Genomic DNA, 21,429 nt, shown 5'->3' on the forward strand with positions numbered 1-21,429 from the left:
ACAATCTCTTACACCAAGAAGCATATTTGCTCACCTTTATTTGGCCAGAGAGGCACCATCCCAGGTTATCGGAGCCACATCTGGTTGGAAGTCTGTGTTAAAACACATGAAGCATTGTTAAAACTCCATGTCTTTTCAAAGACATTGAATACCGCATGTAAAAAAAAAGTACTTAACACCTCGCCAATTTTTAAGTGTTCTCAACCATTAAGCGTTCTCAAAACCGTTCTCAAACCTCATTAGTGAACACACACTGATGTCTAGGGCTGTGCATAAAAATCGATATAAAGATTAATATCGATATTTTTAAAAACGATTTAATATCGATATTCTGGCTTTCAATATCGATATACCTCTCAACCTCTAGGGGGCGTTATTACAGCGCAACCATTACAGTTCACAGCGAAGGAGAGCAAGTGAGACGAATTTGTGGAACGGCCGACAGGATTTTAGAAGCTCCTTTGTCCCTAAAAATCAGATGTTTGGGCACATTTTTGGTTTCTGTGACACGTTAAATGCATTGAAGCAAATGCACTTTATTTTCCTGTTAATATGTCTGTGATCAATAAATAGAACATAAACATAATATTTGGCTGATTTTGGTGATTGAATCACTGAGCATTAATTCAAAGTAATAAATATCGATATTGGAATCAAATCAAGCTGAGCTATGTATCGAGAATCGTATCGTATCGTGAGCTGTGTATCGAGAATCGTATCGAATCGGCTCATCCTAGATGATACCCAGCCCTACTGATGTCTGATGATATTGGTTATAGAATAATTTCTAAACTACTTAAGTTTCCAGCGAGCACTATTAGGGCCATATTCCCACAAAGAGCATCATTACACTACAAACTGGACACAACCAGGTGCTCCCTTCAAGATTCCATAAAGATGACAGCCACTTGGGGAAATGGCAAGATAGCTGCTGTGCAAGGGCGCTCTGCCACAATCATCCCAATTTTAATTCACCATCCTTCACACTATGAGCCCCTGACAAGCATTGTCTCTGGCAGTATCCTTCAGGTTTCTACACACAGACTGGAGGATGTTTGCTTCTCAAGCCAAACTTCGAGACCTGGGCATCAACACCTCCATGTGCAACTGGATTTTGGACTTTCTGATCTACAGACCCCAGAATGTCCGATCAGGCAATACTGCTGCACGTCCATCACACTCAACACTGGTGTACCACAGGGCTGTGTGCTAAGCCCGTTTCTCTACTCCCTCTTCACCCACGACTGCAAGCCTGTGTACGCATCCAACTCCATCATCAAGTTTGCGGACGACACTACAGTGATTGGCCTCGTCAGCAACAACGATGAGACAGCCTACAGGGAGGAGATCAAGCACCTGGCCACATGGTGCACTAAAAATAACCAGCTCCTAAACACCACCAAATCGAAGGAGCCATTGCTCGTGGACTTCAGAAAAGATTCAACAGGCACACACGACACTATCCACATCAATGGAATGGCTGTTGAGTGCGTCTCCAGTTTCAAGTTTCTGGGGACCCACATCTCAGCGGACATGTCCTGGTCAACCAACACCTCCTGCCTGGTCAAGAAGATAACCCAAGCGCCTCTTCGCGTTCTGGGGTTATCATCTTATCTATTGGGTGTCCCATATGCCAACCTACTATTACTATAATTCAAGAGTCACATTTATGTTCTACAAATGAGGGCCGTTTGCCAATAAGTTCTATCAAACAATTGGAATCTCTATGGCAGCTACCAAATCTAAAGAAACAAGTTTTACAGAACTGAAACATATACATAGGTAGCATAAACCAAAGCCAGTTTTATAAACACATCAACTTCAATTCCCTGATTTGGGAGATTACAAGGTTATCTTGGGAGACCTACAAGTCCATTTAATTGCTGAATGGGGACATTAAGGTTTATGCAAAGGTATTGGCTAAGAGATTACAAAGATATAATACAAAGCACTGTGATCAAACAGGGTTTGTGAGATCAAGATTGGCTGCATTTCCAAAGCTAAGACTGTTACATGTGATGGATAAAACGATGCCTCACACTTCATTGTCGCTGGATGCCATTAAAGCCTTTGTTCGCTTAGGCCATTGCCTTTCCTTTTATCCCTCATTTATCAATTTGATTAAAGTGCTATATAAAACTTCATCTGCTGCAGTCATGACAGGTAGGACTTGTTCTCCATCCTTTCTTGCTTCAACGAGCTCAAGACATGGTTGACCTCTGAGCCCCTTATGGTTTGCTCTGTTGCTAGAACTGTTTGACATCTGTCAAAAAATATTACCAAACAGCTGGCAAATATCTTACCTAATATTTGAGGAATATTCTCTTGTCTTGGTGGTTAAGCATTTCACATATTAACAAACTCAAACTTTTCACACTATTGTTGAACTATTTTTACATTATGGCATGTTGCGTAATCATGTTGAAATATGTCCAAGCCATAAGCAAATAGTTTTAAAGAAAGGGTTTACATGGGTTTTCAGGCAGGTGGGTATGTGTCATAGTAATATCCACATGGTAGCTCAAAGCCAAGGTTTCTGGGAAAGAACACTGCGCAAGCTACTAAACTGGCTCCACCATCTTGTCTTCTTTGTACAGTGCCTCCTGGTGTGACGTTTCCTACTCATGTGAATTCAAAGAATGATTCATCAGACTAGGCCTCCTTCCCCTACTGTTACTTGTCATATTCTGATGATTAAGTACTCATATTTTATGTCTAAATATTGACAAGGGTACCCTGGCTGGTCTGTGACTATGCTGCACCATACAGATGGAACTGAAATGCATTGTGTATTCTCAAATCTGTCAAAACAAGCTTCAACTTTTGCAGCACGTTGATCTTCAGTAACTCATCGTGAATTAGACTACTTGTGTTCATTTCTTTTCTTTGGATAGATTTTGATGGATATAGGCTACTGCAGACCAGGAGCATGTGACATGCTCAGCCCCAAATGTCTTACCATAACAATTTGGCCCTTTACCAAAATCACTCGAATCCTTGTTGATTTTTCCTACTTGGAGCACATCAACCTTAAGGAGAGAATGATTGCTTGCCATAAAAGATATCCAACCCTCTAACAGCTGCCACATTAATGCTCGTCAGTGGTCAAATTTGAAAGCCATGTGTGGCTGTCCAAGCTGCGACTGGTCCTTCATAAGTTACCAATCAAGAGGCAAAGACTAAGACGTCAGCTTTCTAAAACGAAGCCAGCATCAAAGGACCAAGTAAGGCCTTAAGCGAAACTTTGCAGGGCCAATATAGTGCATTATCTGTGTAAGAGATGTCTTACATCTTAAAATGTTCCATTCTTGAAGGCAAACCACATCAGTGGTTCAGGACTCCTTATTTGTTTTGTTCCATTGTATTTTTTTTCACCTGTCTTGTCACAGCACAAGCTGGTTGCCTACATGTGCCAGGACAGCTTAATATCAAAAAAAGGATATTTGGAGCTGGTGTCCAAATTGATTTGACTATCAGGGTTGTATCTGGCATCTACATAGACTACTTTAATAGAATGCAACCCTGTGTTTGTATGACCTTCAACCTTTTTGATTTGTTGGTGTGAGTGTGAAACTGTGTGTGTGTGTGTGTGCTAGTTTGTCACCTGGAATTGCAAAGATGCTATAATGATGAGAAGAATAGTAACCCTGAAGCACTGAAGAGCAGCTGGCCTCAACAGGGTAGAGCACCCTCATGCAGGTAGACACCAGGCACTCCTAGAGAGTAGCCATATCCCCGACACAGACAGGTTGGCAATGAAGCACAGTTGAAACAGCCCCCAAAACAGAGACGCATTGGGATAAATCCAATGAAACCAAGGCATCATGCCATCCTGGCCGATCAGCGAATGGGAGGTCAAGGGAGCGGGACCCCCACCAGGCCTAGCTCAGTGCCCACAGCCAGCCCAGACCATCCACGTAAACCATAGGCCGCCAGCCATGGTCACCTCCCACAATGTCCCCAAATAAATGACAACACCAGCGTGGTGTCCCTGCACTTAAACCATATCCTTTTCCCATCCAGCTGGTTGAAGGTAAGAAAATGGATGTGCAACAAAACCAAGATAGTCTTGCCTTAGCTGTCAAGGGTAGTTGGTCACATTAACATGATTTAGAGCTGCATCCCAAAGCTCATATCACCAAGCTGGGTAATTGTTTAACAAGTTGGTAATTACAGTGCTGTTACTACCTTGTTTGGCAGTTCCAGAGGTGTAGCAGTTCTAGGATTTTATCAAACTCCCATTGCTCCCTTTGTCCTTTTGGAAATTACTTAGACATCCAGAAGGTTAAGTCTGCTATTGCCTTAAAGGTAATTATTTAAACAATCTGCAGACATCAATTTTGTTGTGTATGCCAGTCCACTACCCTATTGCAGGCAACTGAATACACCCTAAAAGTAGAAGAAAAAAGAAAGAAAGAAAAAGGTCAACCCACTCGATTCAAATGGCAGCTCAAATTACTCATTAAATAAAGACATGTGCCAATCTAAGGTGACATAAATTACAAGCTTATTGGTGTTGTGTGAGATAACAAAATAGCAGTTCAGCTTTTGCATTGGAAGTAGATGCACATTAGTTATCAAGTAGCTTCTATAATGTAACTGCAACGCTGCCTTAAGGACTCGTCTTTGTGGCCAAATTGGCAAACCATAAGACCTTTTCAAAAAACGCGTTCTAAGCTGGATCTGAGGTACATTCTTGCCAAGATCACATTCCTAATGCCAGGACTGAGTGGGATGAATTTAACTCAACACTTAAACAGAATAAAGGCTGTAGTCACAGAGCCAAGCTGATTTCAAGTGAGGGTGGTGTGAGCATCACTCAGTTATGACTGCCGCTCTCACTGACACTGTGATATAATCACTCACTGGTTCCGTAACACCAGCTCTACTAGAGGCTTGTCGTACAGGGCTTTTTAGGGCCAGTGCAGCAGAACTGACTGATAGCTGTCATTTATCTCAGAACATTCACAGCGGTAGCGCTTTCTAAATGTGACTTGACCGCCCATACATCCAACATTCCCAGTGGTTTTTTGCATAAGCAGCAGTAGACTTCAAAGTTGCTGTTTGAAGCGGACATTAACCAAGCCTTAAACTAGTTCTTTTGATGCCAAGTGTTGTTAAATTTTGCCAAAATCAGCAGCACTACTTCTATTTCCGCACATGGCCCATCAAGTGATATGGACTGACCATTAACACAAAAGCCAATTGGCTGGCTGAGAGTTTTTAGTTGCAAATACATTCAATAAAGCACAATTCAGTGTCGCCAGAGCATTTTATTGTGCATTTGAGGTAGGGTTACATGGGCGTAAGAAAATAAATACCTATTTAAAAAAATAAGACTTGTACACCATAAATGAGTAAATTAAGACTTTAAAGCTTAAACCTTTTTAAGACCCTCCAGAAACCCTTAAAAGGGAAAAGCATGCAATCAAATATAAGTTAACATTCTCCCACTCTATAAACAAGTCTTGCCTCTTTTTGAAACAAACTAGATCTGTAAAGCCGGGCGTACACTGTACGAGTTTTTCAGTCGTGGTACTTATATACATCTCAAACTGTGCGACGGAACCGCGGGGTTTAAAAAGTTCACCGCTCACGATCTGTGCAGCGCGACGCTTGGACGCGACCGGAGTGCTCAAACTGTACGTCGTGCCCCGCTCGCTGTGGTGGCAGAGGCAGGCGAGCGACGGTAGGTGACAGGGACCCAGAGCAGGGGTTCGAGCCCAGCTCTGGCGAGGCCAGCAGGAGGCACCGGGCGTCGGGGGAACGGAGGGGAGAGAGGAGGGACGAGACGCACCGGCGGCCGCGCGGCACGGCAGGTCGCCCGCCCCCGCAAGCGGAGGAGTGCCGAAACAGGCGGCGGACCGCGGAGGAGTGCTGAAACAGGCGGCCAGCGCGTTGCCCCCCTCCCCAATGCCCCCGCGAGCCAGCCGGGCGGAGGTTGCTTCAGGGACGCCCGCTTCCCTCCCTCCGCTGGCGGGGACGGAGAGGAGGGGAGGGCGCCCCCTCGTAGCTCTGCTTGAACAGCAGGATGCGCTCACGAAAACCTCACGACAGCCGACTGAATTTCAAACATGTTTGATTTTCACCGACCGTCCGATTCCTGATCGGGAGGTAGTCGTGAGAAGCCAGTCCCCCCTCCTCCCCCCCCCTACGATCAAGCTGAAATTCGGCCCGATTCAAAAAATGCTCGCACGACTGAAGAATCGGCCCGAAAAGGGGAAAAACTCGTACAGTGTACGCCCGGCTTAAAACATCAACTATTTGAATACATTTTTGTATTAATGCAATTTAAAGCTATAGTTGGTAATCCTGTTGAGAAACACTCTGTTATACTAGGTGAAATGGTCTTTCCATCCTGACAGTAGTCAATATATTATTCAGAAAAAGGAGAGAAAATTTCAGATCTCTGTGAGAGCTGCAGGCGTGTAGAAACTCTAAACAAGGGCTGTGTTAAAAAAAGATCGAAAAAATAAACTTAATTTTCCAATTATGAATCTATTCTTATTAATGCCTAAAACTCGATTCATATAACCAAAGATCGATTAAAAAAATATATATATTCCATTGTGAACTTAAACGTGTGAGCAGACATTACTTGCGCGAGCATGAGTACGCAGACTCCACGCTGACTTTTATGACCGTGTTGCACTATGAACTGCTCGCCGGTCTGAACAGCCAACTGTTTCATATGTGACACTGGGCTTGATACACTGAGCTGCTCCAAGCAGGCGGTCGCAAGGACGCGTGGCATCACAGTCCTTCTCTCAGTGTGCACTGATACCTGTGCGGTGGGTGCCTGCTGGAAGAGAAACGGCTCTACATGCTCAACTATCTAAGCTAATTAAACATTTAACCAACCCGTCTTTTTATTAGTTGTTGTTCTGTCTGAGACCTCAGCAGGATAAAAACAAAAACAAAGCCCCATGCTCCACCAAATGGTGGGAAGAATGGAGTCTTCACACTCATAACTACAGCCATGAAATTCAGTTAAGAAAAAGAAGAACAAGGTCTCAGTAAAAACGGAATAGGTGGATTTCAGAGATTTTTTTCACGTGATCCCTCTGAAGGGTAAGACAGTCTTGTGCATATGCAGTAATTCAAAAAGGGACTGTGGCGTTTCTTACTTTCTGGAGAGATGGCCGACTCTACCTTTAACTGTCAAACAACTACAGATATGAGGACTTAGACAAAAATCAAGATGGTGTTTTCTTTATATTTAGTTATTTTCTCATCTTAGGTTTCTTTAAACTAAATTAAGAACAATGGATGCATTGGACAACACAATAAAAGAAAAAGAAAACAATGTGTCAAAATATTATATACAATTACCTGATGGTCAAGCTTCTCCTGGTATTTTAATCTTGAAGACGCTGGTCTTTATCATCTAAAAATAAAAAGACATTTTTTTTATTAGTGGGCTATTCGTTAACAATGCTGGTAAAAATACTGTTTTGTTAGGAAAGTCAATAGATCCTGGTGCTTACAGAGCAAAAGCAGCATGCACTGAGGTTCCTTTGGGAATCGGTGGATAATTATGAATTTCACAGTTCTATAATTTTTATGCAGCTTTCAAAATAAGAGTACATGTTCAATGTGCTATTGTGGTTTGTGTGCTAAAACCAATAAATAAACTACACTTATGACAAAGAAGAATTTTTTTAAGGAAAACTAAATTCTGATCAGAACAGCTTGGGGGTTGTGAAGAAGCCAATTCCATTATGGCCGTTTGATTACTCTCCATCAAAAGCTGTTTGTCAAATATCCTGCATCTACTGACTGTATGAGTGCCTCACCACACCACGGTCAACATTCAACAAATTCCAACTGCACAACACAACGTTCAAAGAGCAAAGTATAGACACTTGCAATTTAAACAAATGGGTTTAAAAGCACATTGTCGCTGGCTGTACTTCCTGTCTGAAATCAACTTTAGTCAGCAAGAGTGCAGTCTAAAATCAAAGCAAGAATCTGTTATTGTGTCCATGCGTTTAATATAGTCTGTGAAGTACAGTAACATTCTGTAATATATTGTCCAGCCCTAGTGGAAATTGCAGTTGCACAGCTCAAGGCTCTAAAAGCAGCAGAAATGCCACCTGCTTGATATGTACCAGCACCCAGCGGATAGCAGCCTTATTTGGTCTACTTCGAAAATTGCTATAAGCAACATAGTTACCTCAAAGACTTTACATTTCATGCCATGGTGATAAAATTCAAGCTGTGGTATGGTCTTGGAAGGAAATAAAATTCCTGGCCACTTCCTTGGAGATCCAACACATTTCAGCGTGAAGATTTTGCAACCGTATGTACCATTTGCTAACAGATGAAGTGACAGTTTCTTTAGTCAAATCTATTGCAAGGAGATCAAACAGTATTATTGTTAATAAGCCCAGAGGGGTTTAGGAGAAATTTGCACTTTAACTTACATCCATGATATGGAGTGCAGCTCTATGGCTATAAAGTGTAAATGCAATCTTTTAATATCTGTGTGACGGTAAGGCATTAAAGAATTTTGTTCCAGTGGACCACTATTGCAAACGTCAGTTTGTCTGATTCATAGGGGATTATACAAAGGAACAAAAAAGAGAAATAGACAAGAGAAAATAAGATACAAGACTTGAGACATGGATGGAGGGTCATCTTTTAGTAGGATATACCCCCTAACATACAGCCAGAGCTATGATCAGGGATAGCTGGCTATGGGCCAATGCTGGCCAAACACTCCTCAACTGGAGTTGGTCTGGTTTCTATTAAAGCACATCTGTGTCACAATGATCCAATCAAAGTCCAGAACTAAAGACTTGAGTTGCTGGCGGCGCAGGGAGCTACAGCAGCCAAGGTGCTCCGGGGTTTTTTGTATGTTTTTGTGTTTTCATCCGTGTAATCACCACTCCAAGTGCCAATACAATACAGGAGAGAGGAGCTGTTGGAACTGCGATCCAACCCGGGAGTTCACAAACCATACCGACTGTGGAATCAGGACTTTATCCACCTCGATCTACAACGGACAACAGAGGCTCCACTCTATCCCCTCCCGAAACCAAGGAAACGGGGTAAGCGAAGAAGGAAACGGCGAGGTTGTCGGGCAGGCCTGACTCGGCTAAAATCTAACCCATATAGACCAACACTTCCGGAGCCTCACACTGGCCAATGTAAGATACCTCGCCAACAAACTTGACGACATCCAGTGGAGAATCGTTGTGTGCAAGAGAGACAGCTGTATAGCGATTTTCACAGAATTCTGGTTAGACGGCAGACGAAGGGATAGGATTGGAGGAGCGCACACTGTACCGGGCCAATCGAACATTTGAGCTAATAAAAACAAAAAGAGGAGGTTTGGCAATTTACATCCACAACTCCTGGTGCACTTTGGCAAAAGTAGTGAGAATCTTCTGCTCACCTGGTCTGGAATACCTTGCAGTTAAGTGCAGACCATTTCAACTGGCTAGAGAGCTCAGCTCTGATCATCATTGCAACGTAGATACAGCCGAGAGTTAACGCTAAACTAGCTCTACTGTTTTATTACCGGCCAAATGAACAGTAATCCAGAAGCGGCGCTGATAATTGCTGGGGACTTTAACCATATTAATTTAAAGGCTGTGCTCCCCAATTTCCATAGATTTATTAAGTTCCCGACCAGAGACAATAATACATTAGAACATGTTTACTGTAACATCCCAGGAGCATGCAAAGCTGCCGCAACAGCACACTTTCGTTCATCAGATCACATCTCTGCCAACAAGCCACTAATTTGCAGAACCAGACCAGTGATAAAAAACATTCAGGTTTGGAGAGAAGAGGCCTGCTCAGCTCTGCAGGACTGTTTTGGAAACACTGACTGGGATGTTTTTAAAGAGGGCGCTGACTTAGACAGCTACAGATCATCTGTGCTTTCCTATTTCCACTTCTGCACTGATGCTGTCCTACCCACAAAGAATCAGAGCGTTTCCTAACCAGAAACCATGGGTGGACAGCTCGGTGTAGTCCCTGCAGAAGGCCCGGGATGCAGCGTTCAGATGTGAAGACAGACTGACCTACAGCAGGGATAGAAGCGAACTTAAGAAACGCATCCAGAAGGTCAAGCAAAGGTACAATCAGCGCATCGAGGACCATTTCAGCAGCAGCAATCCACGTGACGTGGAAAAGCATCAGAAATATCACAGACTGCAAGCGCAGCAACCAGCGGCTGAGCAATGATCTGGCTCTCCTTGACACCTTAAACCGCTTCTTCACACGCATCGACTCTCCAAGCAGCAGGGAGCCTGAACATCACACCAAGTGACCTCTTCTCTGAAAAAGGTAACACTAACAAGGCCGCAGGTCCAGATATGGTGTCAGCCCGGATGCTTAAATCGTGTGCGGACAAGCTAGCAGGGGTCTTTCTGGACATCTTCAACCTCTCCCTGCAGCTCTCCATGGTTCATGGCTGTCTGAACTCCTCTGTTATCATGCCAGTCTCCAAGAAACCAATCATCACCTGCCTCAATGATTATCGTCCCATTATTCTGACCCCCGTCATCATGAAGTGCTTTGAGATAATCCTCCTAAAGTACATCAAGGACGCCATTCCCTGCTGGCCTGTACACCCTGCAGTTTGCCTACAGGGAGAATCACTCCAAAGAGAACGCTGTCTTGTTAGCACTGCACTCAGCTCTGACACATTTGCAGCAGCCCAACACCTTTGTTAAGATGCTCTTCATGGACTTCAGCTCAGCATTCAATACTGTGCTCCCAGACATGCAGCCTCTGAAGCTCCACAACATGGGACTATCCACACCTCTCTGCTTCTGGATCAGTCACTTCCTCACCAACAGACCCCAGGTCCGGAGGCATGCACTAACGAATTGTTTTTTCTTTCTTTTTTTTTTCTTTTATTACAGCAAAAACTACTTCTACAAACACTGACTAAAATACTTTGAAGTATGTGGCAGTAATGTGATAAAATGTTGAATAGTTCCAAGGAGTGTGAATACTTGTGGAAGGCACTATATTTTCTTCAACGAAAAAGCTGCATTGTTGCTTGAGTAAGGACTTCACACATTGTGGCTCTGCAATATAGCTGCAAGGAAGAGTCTCCCCCTAACACAACAGTGCTTGGAGATGGATTGACAGGGACAGCCCTGGGGAGATGTGTGCGTACTTGCATAAAATTGGCACAATGTCTACCCAACTGCTGCAAGAGACAATTCAGAAACACTTTGCCTCCACAGAGAAACACAACTGAAAGGGGGGGGGGGGGGGGGGGGGGGGGGAGAAGAAGAAAAATACATCCACAGAAGAATATTGTGTGACTACTGGAAAGATTACAAGACTGGTGATGGTCCAAATCTGGTGGGACAGTTGGGCACTAACTGTCAGAATACTTGCAGGAAAAAGCAAGCGAGTAAAATTACCATGCTACTGTGAGCATGTGTAAGGTATAAGTCCACATTTTGTTGCTTCCTCTTTCTAACCAACCTTAAAACTCTGTAAAGGGCAATGGAGTGAATGAATGAATTTTCTCATCTATATGAGATGAGAAAACTGTAGGAGGCTGCTTGGCTGTTCTTACTAACCAACAGCCAAGGCAGCCTACTGCAAGAGCTCAGAATATTTGGCAACAGACTGTCTCTCCTCCCCTCCCCCATCTGGTGAATGCGCATGGCTTTGGAATGAGAATCCCCTTAGCAAAGCACTGAAAAGATCTTGCAGACCATTAGGCTTCCGAAACTGACTTGACTGATCACTAGGATGCCAGGGCTGGGTACAGACGATAGAACTGAAATTGCTTATTTCAAACCACACATCCCAAAACATAGCCAGCTTCTTGAAGCCAGATAAGTACGTTGTCTGAGCAGGTCTTTTTTTTTTTTTTAACATGGGTTAGGTTCCAACAATAAATTCCTATCTACACCAAAATATTCTATTAGTAGCAATACAGCAGTTTTACTTTACCAATCAGGCTGGATACCTGAAATAGAAAGCAAGAAAAAGCAAGAAGACTGATAGAAACAATAACTGTATGGCCCTGTAGGGGTGGGAAATGACCGGCAGCCACAAGTCTTTCTTCTAGGTCATCTGCGTGCCACAGAGACGGGGGATAAATCCATTTTTCAATCCCTTGATTAACAAGACTCGATTTTCATATTAATTTATAACCTAATTTCAAGAGAAGCATAGGTGCCGCACCTGGACAGTTTATGCTGAACACATACGATGAACACCAGTGTATTGCTAAGCAAGAAAAACATCCTACAATCTGTGCACTAAAGCAAAAAGAGCCACACCATATGCATACCGGTAAAAAAGGGCTAATTTGGCCTCCTGCTGTTAATCGGAGGACCATTAACTCGGAAAACCACAACTAATTACAAAGTTCAATGTAGTCTTTACTCCAAATTATTTTAAACCATTAGTAGTCATTGACATCCAGGAATTCTGCAATATATAGCAATCAGGGCACAGAAATCACTACTATGAGACCAAAATAAAGTCACAGGATGACTAAAAGCAGGTAGTACAGCTCTAACGTGTGATGCAAGGACAGCCATTACTAGGAAATCCTAGGTCACTATGCATTTTCTGATGTGTGCCAGCTAGTGTGTGGTATGCTCCAAAGGAGAATAAACAAGTGCAGATATGAACATGTTGTAACAGAATGTAGCAGAGAAATGGCAGTTTGCTCAGAAGGACTGCCTATGAGTTACTGATTAGTTCTTGGACTCATTTACCTATAAACAAGCACAGCTTTCTGTTAGTTGTCCAGACACCCAATAATTTCTTCCAGATGTGTTGGCATTGAATTTTTAAAGTGTTTTGTTTCGCTAAATAGCACAACAGCCACTATTTTCTTGATTGTGAGCTGAGCCACCAATTCAGGTTGTGACGCTTGCCATCCAGCCACCAAAATGTGAGTCTTTAAACATAGAACAAAGCCATCATGCCATTCAGTCAGAGTGGTGGCTAGTTAACTGAGCAAGAATCAAATGTATGAAATGTTAAGTCAGCTCAAAAACAAAACATGATTTTATTAAAATAATGTTTTATTTTCACGTCTTGCTTTACACATTGAACTGGTTGTTTACAACCTTGCAAGTCTTATTTTTAAGTTTCAGGGCTAGTTCAGCCAAATTCCTAATTCCTCAAACCAAACATTGGTTCTTGAACATACATATTCTCACTTAATTGTGATAGCAATACATTATTTTATTGGTTAGTTTTTCTTTTTAACTTTAACACTTTTTGTACCATATAAGTTTGGTATAGAAGTTTGAAGTATTCTAATTGGAAGTTAAGTGTTTTGTAAATACATTTTTACATTTTGGAGAGAAGTTGTGTGTATGTATTCTGTATGTAGGGCTTGCTGTTTAAGAATACCACTGTGGAAATTCACGCTATTGTTAAAAAATACCAAACCAGTATAAAGATAGCCAAGTCAAACCAACACCTATTACAAACCCAAACAAAAGAGCACTGTGGAAATTTACCCTTCCAAGCCCCATACAATGAGCAATGATCACCTCAGAATCAATCTGTTCACAAGCACATAAGACATTGTGGATTCTCTCTGAATGTATACTCCTTACAAGAGGGCTGCAGCCAAGTTAAAGTTACTTTAAAGGGTATCTCACACCATTGTAACAGCATAATCCTGTCCCCAGACATATTTGAAAAATTCCACCAAAGTAGGAGTTGGAGGGTTGTGTTCAGGACAATGGAAAGTAGCATCAAGCTTAATTTGTCATATTGAATCATGGAAAGTGAGCAGAGTGTTGCTGATAGTTACGTCAGAGATAGGTTTTCTGAGGTGGAGGATTTTTCACCTCCCTCGTCACCACAGGTTGAGGGAGTTTTTGTAGAGCCCAGTGAACCAGAGCCTTATTAGGTCGAGCTACTGGCTAAAGGTGTTGACTCGGCAATGCCTGAAGCCAGTACAGTGCAGGACAGGATGGTCCAGTTCAATATTATATTCACTTCCTGCTTTGTAATTCAGGTCAGAATCACCAGCAGCTTTATGCATGCATGATTTATATGCAATGTGTAAATGAAGTGGAGTTGGTCTCCTCTCTGCTCTGACTACAGGCGGGTTTCAGGACGAACCTCTCAGACAGCATTTGGGGAAGAGTGAAGAGACTTACGGCAGCACTCAGTGCTGCCTCAAGACTACAGAACATTTGTTACTTTCATGTAAAGTCAGCAAAAATCAGAAAAGGCCACTAGATTTGTTGCTACTCACTTTTTTGAAAAGCAAAAAAGCCCGGGGAAGGGTCTGAAAAGTTGCTAAGTTGGTAACAGTGTTCGCTTTGGAGGTGGGTACAAGATGCCCCACAATGGCAGTTATTGACGTCAGGTTATCCTGGGTAACGTCACAAAAACCTTTAGAAAAACCCATAGAGCCGCAGCTTTAGCTTTAGTTTCAAGCTTGGAATATTCTGAAAGACAAGGTACACGTGATAGTGAGAGATAATGCCAGAAACATGGTGAAAGCTATGACGGATGCTGGGTAACCAAATTTGGGATGTATGGCACACACCCTGCAGCTGGCTATTCATGAGGCAGGGCTATCATAGTGTAGCACAAGTGACATTATTGCCAAAGGGCGATTCATTGTGGGGCACTTCAGGCACTCACCATTAGGATATGAAAGACTTCTGAGTATGCAGAAACATCTCAGCCAGCCCCACACCCCCAAAAGACACAACAAGATGTCAGCACTAGATGGAACAGCACCTATTATATGCTCCACAGTCTCCTAGAGCAGAAATTAGGGTTTGGGTTGGGAGTGAAGTTCAAGCTGTTTGGATGGGATAGGAAATGGTATAGGAATTATCGTAATGGAGGAGTTTGTCAGGAATGGTCTGGAGGTAGAAAGTGTGTCCGATAGGGTGATGAGTCTCAAGCTAGAAATTGAAGGTGTGATGTTCAATGTTGTGTCTGGTTTTGCTCCACAAGTGGGATGAAAGCTTGAGGAGAAGCTGAAATTCTAGGGTGAGTTAGATGATCCTCAAAAGTGAGAGAATGGTGATTGGTGCATATTTCAATGGACACACTGTAGCTGGAAAAAGTGCTGATAAGGAAGTGATGGGTAGGTATGGTATCCACAGGAATGCACAAGGACAGATGGTGACACACTTTGCAAAAAGGATGGAAATGGCAGTGAATACTTTGTCCCAGAAGAGAAAAGAACACAGGTTGACTTTCAAGAGTGAAGGTAGGCACAGGTAGATTACATCTTATGTAGACAAAGTAACGCGAAGGAACTCTGACTACAAGGTAGTGGTTGGTGAGTGTTGCCAAACAGCACACAATTGTAGTGTGCAGAATGACTGATGGTGAGGAAAATGAAGAGAACAAAAGGCAGAGAAGAGGACAAACTGGCAGAAGCTGAAATGGGATGAAAGCTGTGTGGCATTTAGGAAGGAGTTGAGAAAGGCTCAAGAGGTGCTTCCAGATGACTGGACGACTACAGCAACAGCAGGGAGATAGGTAAGAGAATACGTGGTAGTTCTTCTGAAAGTTAAGTTGACAAGGAATCTTGATGGTGAAATGAGGAAGTACAGGAGTGTGTTCAGAGAAAGATCAGTTAAGAAGCAGTGGGACACCGTGTGGACTGAAGAGAGTGGCCAGGAGTACAGAGATGCAGTGTAAAATGATGGTTAAGGTAGCTAATGCTAAACAGAGAGCATAAAGTGGTCTCACTGACACATTCATGTCACATCTTCCAGCAGCAGTGCACAGACACTCCCGTCTTGTCCCTAAAGCTGCACACCTAACCCAAATAATGAGCTGCTGCTCGGTGTTTTAAAGTCTGCTAGCAAGTGGAAAACCGCCAGAAGAAAACATGCAACCCCCTTTACAGGCAAGATGAATACAAAGGCATTGTTTGGAGAAACTTAGCCTGGCGGACATACCAATGACAAGGTCCTGTCGGTCACTCCCCCTTTGAGCTGCACCACACAGCGCTCCACTGCGTGGATGTATAAAAACTGAAGCAAGGAAACTACATTTAAAGAGTTTTTAATACTTCAGGTTGAACAGTCCAGAGCAAATGTGTAAAAGAGAAGAAGGAACATGTCCAAGCAGGTTGGTACGGGTGAATTGTCAGGTGTGTTGTGTGATAATGCAGTAGTAGCGAGAAGTAAGGGAAAGGTGTACAAGACGGTGGTGCGACCAGCGATGTTGTATGGTTTAGAGACAGTGTCAGTCAGGAAGAGATGGGAAGCAGAACTGGAGGCAGCAAAGATAAAGATGTTGAGTGACGAGGATGGAAAGGATCAGGAATCAGTACATCACAGGGACAGTTCACGTTAGATGTTTTGGAGACAAATCTAGAGGCCAGACAAGGCTGCAACTGCCAGGCAGAAGGCCTAAAGGAAGACCAAAGAGGAGATTTATGGATGAAGTTAAAGAGGACATGAAACTAGTTCGTGTGACAGAAGAAAAGGCAGAAGATGGGTTAGATGGAGAGACGCGACTGCTGTGGCAACCCTTGAAAGGGAAAAGCTGAAAGACGAAGACATACATTTTTATGTCTCTTAAAACTGTTTTTTTGAAGAGTAATGTTGCTGCCTTTTGCTGTACATTGCTGCTCTTGAAGACTGGATAGTGTGGGGCAGAAACAGGGAGGCGTGGGGGTCCATATTAAGATAGGTAGAATAATCAACAGGGTTTCCCAAAGCATACTCACCCCCGCCCCCCAGGCTAAGTGGGGGGCGGGGGTGAGCTGTGTTTGCATTTGTTTAAAGGAAATGCCTCCATGTTTGAGAGCGACAAGGTTCCCGCCTAGGATAATACCTGCTGGTGTAAATGAGCTAACGCGCTAACTGTTATTAGCTCGACGCACACTATGTTAACGCTGCGCCCCTCCTTCGAGCTGCCTGACAAAACCAACGGTCCTCGCACGCACTACACCACCTACCACAGGGATTAGACCATTTCAGGGGAAACCCTAAATCAACCTTGCATGCAGAAAGAAATTTTGGAACAAAAATACACAGAACTCAAATACAGGAGGTTAAAGACTCAAGCAGAGCACAATGTTAGTATTAATGCTAAGTAGCTGCCCTGTAGTCTTCATGCAGGAGATGTTACTTTCAGAATATACTTCAAAGTAAGCTCACCACAAATGGAATGAGTTACATAAAAGATGACAAAACACTTACCATCATCTATCATGAAATTCAGTAATGCAGTGGTCAACTCAAATCAACTCTCCCTCCCTCCCATTGCTTACCGCTCAATTCTCGTAAACGGTGTCCATTTGGTAATGGCTTTACTGAGTTTTAGCTTTTCACAACATTGCTTTGGTGTTCGCTGGTACCTTTGAGAAGCCATCATCGGAGTTGCTCTAGTGCTGCAACTCTAGACTAAGCAATCAGTGACAGACAATCTTCTGATGTTGCATTAACAGGTTTATTCGGCTCACTTGAAACCGCAAGCAAGCAGGTACAAAAGAGTATTAAGAAATGGTTACTAAGGAAAACCTTAATAACAAATCATGCTGCACTGAGTAGGTACTTGCGGAAAAGGGGCTTTAGTTTACAATGGCTGTGTTTAATTGGTTGGGAGGAATAGTGGTTTCAGACAATTGAAGCAATCTCCCCATAACATCCTATTTATAGTTCTATGTGTTAGCTAATAAAATATTGAGAAGTTTTGTAGATTATGGCAATTAATCTATGTCAAACCTTTGATGCTTAAGACATCTCAAAGGTATATTGTAGCTCCGCTGCCCTCACTGTATACTTTGAAAATGCCGAAGAGTTGCGAGAGGCAAACTGTCTTACATGTTTATGAGGAGAAGAAGGTGACCTCAGAAGAAGGAAACAAAACCGGAGTGTATTTGGCAGATTTTTTTTCCACACGATACCCTTGAGGAGCAGAACAGTAGGTAAAACGTTTGTTGCTTTTGCAGTTACTAGAAAAAGAGACATGGGCATTTTTTGCCTACATTTCCGGAAAAGTCGTCCATTCTACCTTTAATCCTTTAAGGTCTAAGGCCTTTTTGAAGCAAATTTCCGCCTGGACTTTTTTTTTATTTAACTGTGGTGTTATAACAACATCTTAAAAGTTTCAGTCAAGTTCTATACATCCTTTTTTCATGGATAAGCTGAATTTTCATAATTAAAAACATTCAAACTGTGGAATGCTCATAATGTAATGAAAGATATAGAACCAGAAATACAATGGACTTCAGGCGTAATTTATCCGTACAAAGTTTTATTGATGAACACACATCAAACACTCTTGAATAAGCTGAAAAACAGGAGAGATATGATCTACATGGCCTACTTGAACAAGGTGCAATCTTTTTTTTTCCATTTGTAGTATATCTACAAATATTTTCATTCTCCAAAAGGAAATAAAGTCTACCTAATGTTGACGCTATTCTGAAAAACTGTTCCCATGAGCTATCAGGCACAGGGGGACATCGCAAAAATGCATTTCTATCACAAAACTGCTGCTTGTTGTGCTTGGCCAAACACAGCACACACTTCCTCCTCCCATAGGATGCAGGCTTGCTGGGATCATCCCAGGGAGTACAGGACACTGGCAAATATTCCCCTGACCCCCTGGGCATACCTCTGGCACATCTGGCATGCCTATTATAAATGAGGGGGACAAAGTTATCTTGTGAAACTTGCAGTACTTCACATATAGCAACTTCACATGCAAAATCCATACAATTCTTTACACAGGCCAGTCAAACTAATTGAAAAAAACAAACAAAAACTAATTGGGTTATAATAATAATAATAATATAGGCACCATTTCTTTTTTTAGGTCAAAAGGTGTGAAAAAGAGAACAACAAAATCTATCCAATAAACCCTCAAGTCAAATTTTATCCAAAAAACCTACTACTAGAAATTTGAGTTTTACATTGTCTCTCCATATAACATTGTATTTATGTGCATAATGCTTGGATAATCTGTCAGAGGGAAAACAAACTTTCTCTAACAGATAGAAATGAAACGAGAGCAAAATGCATCATTGTTTTATCCAAATTTACTGTGAATATGTATAATTTACCTTGTTATTTATTGTATATAACAATTAGGTTACTTACTCTTCATCCAGACATCCAAGGTAATCCAGCTCCTCATCGCTCTAGGAATGGTGCATCATCTTCTGCTTAAGGATGCTTCTGTATTAGTTGACCACCAGGAGCCGTAATGTCATTTCCGGTTCGCCGAATACTTGTGTGAAGTCAAAATCTGTCCAGTAAATATATCACTGTTTGATCTCAGTTATAGCCTGTTACAGCGTCTTACACATTCAGCGTGTCCAGTGAAAGCAAGCCAATATCTTGTTAGGCGCCTGCATGCAGTGCAAAGCCTATTGCTCTGCACCTAATAAGGGTTTCTTTATTTTTATAGTTTATTTTTCTTCCGTCACCGTTAATACAGCCCGAGCCGTAGGGTCTACCCCCACAAACTATATATCAAAGCGTGCGTCTCAACGCCGTGAAGTGCGCAACTTGTACTTGACGCCATTTCCAGTTAACATGGCGACGAAATTAGCGAAAAACCACCCCAAAAACCCCCATAGGAATGAATGGAGTCAGGTAAAAAGAAAGCCTCAAAAAATCTCCAAATGACCATTTTCAATGCTGTACTGTATCGTCATGTTTTCACCTACGAACACCATTTAACTTCCAGTTTGTAGATATATCTTTGAACTACTCAGAAGTGAAAACGGGATGTGGATATCTTTTATGGTTTTCTTACAGTTACTCCTCAAAGCTCATGTCCAGAAATCAGCAGAATCATCGTTTATAATGGAAGTCTATGGAGGGAATTCTCAGACTCTCAGTTGCCCACTCTGGCGTTTTCAAAGATTTCAAACTCCGAACAACTTCAGCTTACTCGCTCAACTTTCACTCTACGTACACAAATTATACATCAAAACGTAGGTATTTTTGTCTGGATTCGGGAAATGTAATCCTCAGTAGCGTAGCATTTAGAGATTTTTCGCAAATCACCTCAGAGCGACACCAAGTCAAAACCCTCCTCATTCATGTCCTTTGGAGCCATTTTGAAAAAAATCACACCTGAACATCCCAAACAACACGTTTTCGCATCGCCGCTACTCCTAAACCGTTTGATGTACAGACATGAGACTTTCACACATGCATGTCCAGACCCTTCTGGCACTCACAAAAAGGAATTTTGTGGATAACTGTTACGGTTTTGCCGCAGGAACAATTTGTTCGGGAGTAGCAAATGTGCCAAATCCTCAAAGAGCATCAGACTTGCTTCCCCCCAAATTATGCACTTTTTTTACATCGTCGCTGTGCCTACACCGATTTTTGTACAAACATTAAAATGAGCACCACAGTCCTCAAAACCCAGCACACTCATGGTGAAAGAATTATGTCCCACATTATATGAACAGATTTGCGGGAATCGGTTATATAATGTGCAACACCCGCAATCCCGCTCTGAATATCAGGCCCTGCATCACCAAGACGCATGCTACCATTGGACACTAATTTTCACCGGCTCGCCACATGGGTTGGGGAGGTTCAAAAGTTTCTTTATCATCACCGTGTGTTACCTTAGTGTTACCTTAGTGTTATTTCTTTATGGCGACTCCAGCTAGGAGTAGATATAAGAGACAAACAGGTGATGAACAACGGTTACAGTGTTTACTTCCCATTATAGCTTTCAAAAGAAAAAACAATTTTAAAAGTTGTATGAACTGGTTGTCTTTCATGATTCACAGATAAATACTGAGGTGATATGATGCTATTGTGCAATTATTTGAGGCTTTGTTAAAAGAGATATGCATTTAGATAGTGTACAAATAGGCAATAACATTACAGTGATGATGGGCTAGTAACAGTGGGGTGATTTCTAACGTGTTGCACTGCATTGTGTCCCATCAGGGGGCAATAGCCCTCACAGCTCTTGTAAAGAAGCTGTTTCTAAATGTATTTGTTATTGATTTAATGCTTCTGAAGCGTTTACCTGATGGGAGAGGGGCAAACAGTGCATTGCCAGGGTTTATGGGATCAGTGAAGACGCGTCTGGCCGTTCTTTGGACTCGTTGTGCATAAATTGAGATCCTGTAGATGGCATCCCATAATTCCTTGCGCTGTTCTCATCAACTGTGATAGGTCCTTCCTCTCCTGCACTGTGGAGCTCCCATACCATACAGTTATGCTGATACATAACACACTCTCTATGGTAGCACTATAGTAGTTCTTTAGCATTTTAGTGGAAAGTCCAGCCTTTTTCAGTTTCCAGAGGAAGAAGAGTCATTGTTGGGCATTCTCTACCAAGTGGGAGGTGTTCTCAGTCCAGGAGAGGTCGGAGGAGATGTCAATGCCCAGGAATCTAATGCTGTTCACACATCTCCACCCCCTCCCCCTGAATGTAGAGAGGAGCTTTTTCAGTCCTCCTGTAATCTATTATTACCTCCGGGGTCTTACTGGTGTTCAGGATCAG

At 42.5% G+C, this 21,429-nt stretch overlaps 1 protein-coding gene across 3 annotated transcripts in view; it reads right to left on the reverse strand.

The window, feature by feature from the left end:
• The window catches only part of znf1035 (zinc finger protein 1035), a 76,228-nt gene that overhangs the window by 42,298 nt on the left and 12,501 nt on the right, over nucleotides 1-21,429 (reverse strand). The window contains exons 2-3 of one of the 3 annotated variants that reach the window (XM_036131934.1): nucleotides 7,333-7,387; nucleotides 35-92 (exon numbers count right to left, since the gene is read on the reverse strand). The exons of 1 other annotated variant lie outside the window; for it this stretch is intronic. The gene's annotated coding sequence lies outside the window, so the exon portion shown is untranslated. The remainder of the gene's footprint in view (nucleotides 1-34; nucleotides 93-7,332; nucleotides 7,388-21,429) is intronic. One more of the 3 variants, XM_036131940.1, reaches the window with a different exon arrangement.

The sequence above is a fragment of the Fundulus heteroclitus genome, chromosome 3, assembly GCF_011125445.2.
Source record: "Fundulus heteroclitus isolate FHET01 chromosome 3, MU-UCD_Fhet_4.1, whole genome shotgun sequence".
Taxonomy (NCBI): Eukaryota; Metazoa; Chordata; class Actinopteri; order Cyprinodontiformes; family Fundulidae; genus Fundulus; species Fundulus heteroclitus.